General features: G+C 39.1%; 1 long non-coding RNA gene across 1 annotated transcript; it reads left to right on the top strand.

Annotated features, from left to right (window-relative positions):
* The first annotated feature begins 776 nt into the window (after positions 1 to 776).
* LOC144959338 (uncharacterized) lies at positions 777 to 6,223 on the top strand. Its single transcript, XR_013642601.1, has 4 exons — positions 777 to 826; positions 3,358 to 3,466; positions 3,894 to 3,944; positions 5,797 to 6,223. It is a non-coding gene; the product is annotated as an uncharacterized LOC144959338 (long non-coding RNA).
* Positions 6,224 to 7,089: the final 866 nt, after the last annotated feature.

Below are 7,089 nucleotides of genomic sequence, written 5' to 3'. Positions count from 1 at the left end.
GGGAATGTTTGTCTATAACAAGCACAACCCGAGACAGACCAGCAGGTGTTAGCCACTAAGTAAAGAATACGTGGCTGGGTTTCTTGCTCAATGGAAAAAGAGTTGACAACAGGAGGGATAGAATCCGATCCCTCGGGTCGAAGCCTAATCCCCTCATCCATCCCGTCAGACCCCCCCCCCCCCCACACACACACTTTCCAAACCCCTTTTCCCTTAAATCATTATGTAACGTAGGCAGTATTGTCAAACTGTGTTAAGTGGTTATATAAAGGTGCATATTTGTTTTTTATTCAACTCTCTCTCTCTCTCTCTCTCTCTCTCTCTCTCTCTCTCTCGCTCTCTCTCTCTCTATCTATCTATCTATCTCTCTCTTTCTTTCTTTCCTTCTCTCTCTCTCTCTCTCTCTCTCTCTCTTTCTCTCTCTCTCCCTCTCTCTCTCTCTCTCTCTCTATCTATCTATCTATCTATCAATCTATCTCTCTCTCTTTCTCTCTTTCCTTCTCTCTCTCTCTCTCTCTCTCTCTCTCTCTCTCTCTCTCTCTCTTTCTTTCTCCTCCCCTCCCATCCGTCCTTCAATCAGCTATACTCATGACGCTGAGTCATAGTTTCAACAATGGTCAATGCTAAGTAAACGTCCCAGCTTGACCTTTTGGGTGTCCAGTTTCCCTCGGACAATCGCCCTAGTCACTTCGCACTGTTTGCATTGCGTGACGTCACTGACCAGGCCTTCCTTATAAGGCGAGTTTTCAGAACACTCACGACTTGACGAAAAAATTAAAAAGGCGAGCTTCTAAATTTTTAGGGACTGGAAAAGTTTATCAGATCGGTAAGCCAAGCTTTTATAAGTAGAAGATTTTAATTTGATAGAATTGATAATGTATACAATGTTCACCCAACAGTCATTGGATAGCTGGGTCTTTTAGATCTGGCGGAAAGTACTTCGCGTTAAAATAGTATCCTGTTCATTTGGTAGCAAGAAATTGTTATTGTCCGTTTCATGCTATAGAAACCGGGATGAACTCCGGGCCTAATGTATCTAAAGAACTGCTTTTTGTCATTTTTAACTTTATCTATGAAATAAAATGAATGAAATAAATGAAATACCCTTTATCCATCCCAGAGGGGAAATTTGTTTTTAAGGTCTATTCCAAGGGAAGATTGGAAGAATCAAGGCGTTAGCCGCAGTGCAGCGCCGTAAATTTAACTAGGGCGAAGTGACTTGCTCAAGGCCTCACAGAGCAGCGGCGGCTGATCGAACTCGGTATCTTTTGGGTACGAAGCAAAGACCGTGGTATAGTGGTGTGACACTTGATGCTTGACTTGTAGGTCGTTGGTTCAAGTCCTGTCCCGTCATGAGCATCACAAGGTTAAAACGAGTTCTTGGCAGGTACCAACATTGTCCCGGTAAAAAAAAATTGAATATGGCCATTTTGGACATCTTGTTGTGTCTTGTGCAACATGTTAAGTGTTGCTGTTAACTTGGAACTGTTTGTAAAGCGCTTTAAGCACATTAAAAAATCCTCGAAGTACAAATAAATGGGTTTTTTAAAATGACGACTGATATTACAATTAAGTGAAGTTAGGATGACATTTGTCCTAATGAGGAAATAAGTGAAACAGTCGGATACGCTTGGAGCTTGGTGAATAAGTCAGTGCCAATGATGAACGGAGGGGTCACTTTTGCTGAGTGTTCTATCCACCTCTATCCGTTTTCCCTTTCCATGTTGCTCTCTGTCTTCTATCTGGATTGAGAGTGCTAGAGTTCATTCCTGGCCGTGACGGGGATCCTTGAGTGGGAAGCAGTCAATTGTGTATATCATCTTTTTCATGGAGTGAGAGTGAGAGAGAGAGAGAGAGAGAGAGAGAGAGAGAGAGAGAGAGAGAGAGAGAGAGAGCGATGTTTTTCTTTTCTTGTAACTCACCTCTCTGTAATGTACATGTTGCTTCTCGAAGCTCGAAGAAATAGAAAACAATGTGAAATTGAATGTAAGCTTCAATTTAATTACAAAAAAACAGATAGAATGGACGTTTCGGGTTTCCCCTTCATGTTATGTACTATTATAGTTTCCAGTGTTTGATATATTATTTTACTAAATATTTATGTAAAGATTTAGTGTCTCCTTCATAGCGGGATCCTTTGCTTGTGCCTGGATGGGACAAAACTGATACATCGGTGGTTTGCTCGTGGGAAATCTTCTGATCCCTATTTGATCAGATGAGGGACAGAATTCCGAACCCCCAGGTCAAAGCCTTATCCCCTCACCCATCATCCCCCCCCCCCCCCCCCCCCCCCGCCCCCACACACACACCCTCTACCCTTTCCTCGTTCTGTAACGTAGGCTTTTTTTTCCGTGGAGCTTTCAACTCCCTTCCAAGATATATCAAAGACAGTAATGATGCAGATTTCTTTTTTAAAATATCTTAAAACGTTTCTTTTTAATAAGTAGCACTGTATACTTATATTGTTTTGTTTCATATTGCTTGTTTGAGTGGTTGTATGTTTGAGTGAAAGTAGCCACTTTACTGTTAAGCGCTTTGAGCTTGTTGATAAACGGGGTAAGGCGCTATATAAAAACCATATATTTTTATTATTATTAACTTCAGATCTCTACAACTTTCCCTTTATCATCTTTCTTTATACTGGCACTGAAATGGCCTAATAGTGTCACGAACGCCATAAAACCCCGAAAAACAAAAACAAACTAATCATAATACTGTTTGTAGATGATAGGCAGAGTGTGTGTTGAACCCGTGACCTCAATAAGTCGGGGAGAGAAGGCTCTAGTTAGACTAAGCTTTGAAGCGACTTTTTTTAGGCGTGGTGGATAGCTCATACCGTAGAGTCACGTCTCCCCGGCCAGGCGGAGTTGTACCTGTAAGGTCGTGGAATCGAGCCTCCATTGCCACTGCCAAGTTGTTATTCCCTGTTGTCTGTCTTGTGGCACTTTCCTATTCACTTCATTTTTTGCAGACGTTCAATCGACAAACTCCTAGTATTCCACAAAGCATAAAATGGAAAACTCGAAATTCCAACTAGCCATTTGAAACGGAACAACAACAAAACAAGAAACTTAGCATTTAATTTTGAAATCCCCCACTCAAGAACAAACCATCATCTTTACTCTTTCTTCCCCTCCACCATCCGACTTTGGAACTCCCTACCAACCACTTGTAAACAAACCCTTTCGACTGATGACTTCAAAAAATCTCTCCCTGCTACTGCTTCTCTCTAAAACCCTTGTTACTGAAAAGACGGCTATACAATCTTCAGCCTGAAGATTTGGCCTGAATGGAAGAAGAAGAATATGATAGAATGGCACGACATGTGAAAAAATCAATCTCCAATTATTTCCACAGAGCAACCACCATGAATCGCTACATCTTATTGATTGGTCTGCTGGTCTTAGCAGTGGCGGCTTTTGCTGACGCCAAGGGGAGTGCTGAATCCAAGTCCAAACAAAAGATGGTGAGTAGTACTTGCTTACTGTATAATGATGCCTGCTGTCATTTTAACAGGGGCCGTCGGCAGTAGAATATATTATGAAATAAGTGAAGTTGATGTATTTCGACTATTTGTTATTGTTTTTAGACGATCTGTTGAGTGGTTTGTTACCACTAAAATCCCACTAAGATTAAGAGACTATAAACGTTAAAGGTTATGCAGATGTGTGTGTTGCTATTTTGATACTTTTCATCTGGTGGGCAGAACATGTGACTATTTTATCTAAACGTTTAGTATCGATAAGACATTATATATAGGATTTAAAACGCTAAAATGACAAGTGTTTTGTTATTGTACAGCAGAAAAACAAATAAATTTTTATAGAATTTGTAGACGAATGGCTAAGATGTTTCAATAATAAGATTTATACAAGAAAATTGTATTCACCCAGGGAGACATGAGCAAAGCTGACACTGGTAAAGGCAGGAATGCTGGGGAAAAGGTAAAACATAGCAAACACGATTAATTTTCATAGTATTCAAATTCTCTCTCTCTCTCTCTCTTTCTCTCTCTCTCTCTCTCTCTCTCTCTCTCTCTCTATATATATATATATATATATATATATATATATATATATATATATATATATATATATGTGTGTCTCTCTCTATTCTCTCTCTCTCTCTCTCTCTCTCTCTCTCTGTTTCTATCTATCTCTCTCTTTCTTTATTCTCTCTTTTTCTCTCTCTCTCTCTCTCTCTCTCTCTCGCTCTCTCTCTCTCTCTCTCTTCCTCTCTCTTTCACATACACACATACGCACACACACACACACACACACAAATATGCAAACACATATACACTCCGTCCGTCTAATCTCTCTCTCTCCCTTCCTCTCCTCCCTTATTCTCTCTCATTATTTCACATACACATAAAACACACTTATAAAAACACATATATTTGCAATTTTTTTAAAAATTACTCATTCACTCGCAAGCACATGCAGGCTAAGTAAATGAAACTACATTTTTTTTCATATTTAAAAATATCCATCTCATATTTCCCTTGCTTAGCTGCCCTATGGTTTTTTTAACTATGACAATAACGTATTAATTCATTCTTAATGTCTTTGGTCGCCATTTTGAGAGCCCATTGTGTCCAGTGGAACTTGATAAAGCCAACACCGCCGGACTGGAAACAGTTGTTGAATTTAACAAAGGCTCACTTTATCCTTTTTTAAAGGAACACTTTTAGATAAAGAACAGAAAGTAATTTGGGACCAACAAGAAGTGTTGACTTTAAGCAGAAGTTGACTTTAACCGTGTTGACTTAAGGCGGATTCCACTGTATAAGATTTTATCAATCGAAAACTTTTTGATAAAGAACTGAAAACTTGAAGCTAACAAGAGGTATTGACTTTAATCACGAGTTGACTTTAAGAGTGTTGACTTTATCTGAATTCCACTGTATCAGAATTCAATGGAGCACACTTAGCTAGAGATCAGAAAATTGGAACCAACAGGAGGTGGTTTGTTGACTTAAAGCAGAAATTGACTTTAACCAACAATAGGAAAATCGTCACATTCGTTACATTTTTCATATTCACATTTCTTTTTTACATCAGAAAATTTAAAGAAAATGAACAGTGTGTTGTAGAGCTTGCTTTACTAAAGAAATTATTAATCGCAAGAACTTACTGCTATTGTGTTTGAGTGATAAAAAAAATTATTGTATTAGTTTGGAGTGAAGTTTTGGGGAAAATCCTGAAAATAGCTGGTAAGGAGAGGGTTAACAGTGCTGACTTTATACGGATTCCACTCTGTCCGATTTTATCAATGGAAAACACTGACTTAGATAATCAGAAACTGACATTAATAGAGTTGGCTTTATGCGGATTCCACGATATCAGATTTTATAAATGGAAAACACATATATAATCAGAAACTGACATTAATAGAGTTGGCTTTATGCGGATTCCGCGTTATCAGATTTTATAAATGGAAAACACTGACTTAGATAAGCAGAAATTGACATTAATAGTATTGGCTTTATGCGGATTCCACTGTATCAGATTTTATCAATGGAAAAGACTGACTTAGATAATCAGAAACTGACATTAATAGAGTTGGTTTTATGCGGATTCCGCGTTATCAGATTTTATAAATGGAAAACACTGACTTAGATAAGCAGAAACTGACATTAATACAATGAATATGAAGAAAATATATGTATTTACGCAGTTATTTCCCTTGTGTAATATAATCGGGAAAATTTATGGCCTTAAACCGAAATGCTATGATTGTTGGCTTTATGCTGATTCCAATGTATCCGATTTTTGCATTTGTATTTTGTTTTAGGGAGACGAAGATGATGAGAAGTCTCTGACCAAACAGAAGCTGGTGAGTGACAATGGGTATTAGAACGATTTTCAATATCAAAGTATTGAGATAAAATGCGCCATGCAGCAGCTTTGTGTGTGTTTGTGAGTGTGTATGTGTGTGAGAGAGAGAGATAGAGAGAGAGATAGATAGAGCGAGAGAGAGAGAGAGAGAGGGAGAGAGAGAGAGAGAGAGAGAGAGAGAGAGAGAGAGAGAGAGAGAGTTTTGTTGTCCTGGATTTACACTAGTGTTTTTTTTTCAATATTTTTACTTTTCTTTTTGTTGTGTTATGTTAGGGGGTTGTAAGGCTTTCATCACTTCACGTAACTAATTTTTAAAATAAGAAATATGAAGAGCACACGGAACAAACAATAAACGTCCACTTTTCGAAACCTCTATGTATGACTGCCCCATCTCTCTCTCTCTCTCTCTCTCTCTCTCTCTCTCTCTCTCTCTCTCTCTCCTCTCTTTTCTCTCTCTCTCTCTCTTCTCTCTCTCTCTCTCTCCCTTGAGTGATGTCATGGGTCCAAACCTTCCCTCCATGAATAGAACAGAGGAAAAACTACAACCATTTATATGGGTTTACCTGTATGTTAATTTTCATGCTTTCAATCCCGATGTGCACTGTTTTAGCCCAGTTTTTCCTAATACAATGAATATGAAGAAAATATATGCATTTACGCAGTTATTTTCCTTGTGTAATATAGCTGTGATTATAGGGAAAATTTAAGACCTTAAACCGAAACGATCGGATTGATTGCCAGAATGGTTCTATAGCAGATGGGTTTTTAATGGGTCTTAGCAACCTGTATGCAAATTTTCATGCTTTCAACCCGAATCTGCACCTTTCCTTTGGGGGTTCTTTGTTGCATCCATTCCAATAAAATTATTTATATCTTGAGAAAAAGGACCTTCAGTATCCCTGATAGTGGAAATATGCTGCTGGAGTGTAAACTGAGGTGAATACTCGAATGCAAAAGTCCAGACTGCCTCACACAGCACTAAGAGGGTCCCCATCGGGAAAGAGAAATTGAAATAGAGGCAGACCATTGGGCACCTGGAGGAGGACAATTATTGAAGCTGGAAAGACATGGAATGAGCTGAGCTGGCTGGCCCAGGGCAGAGATGCATGGAGGAACGTTGTTTGAGACTTGTGTTCCACCAAGGAGCCAAGAGGTTAAGTAAGTAACACTCCTACGTGCGGCTATGTTGTGCGGCTATGTGGTCGAGTGGTATGACACTCGCTTTCGGATCGGAAGGTCCTGGGTTCGA

The sequence above is a fragment of the Berghia stephanieae genome, chromosome 13 (genome assembly GCF_034508935.2).
Source record: "Berghia stephanieae isolate SIO BIC M18660-M18661 chromosome 13, UCSD_Bste_1.3, whole genome shotgun sequence".
In the NCBI taxonomy this organism is placed as follows: Eukaryota; Metazoa; Mollusca; class Gastropoda; order Nudibranchia; family Aeolidiidae; genus Berghia; species Berghia stephanieae.
Note: the sequence above shows the minus strand (reverse complement) of the source record. Positions and strands in the feature narration are given on the sequence as shown.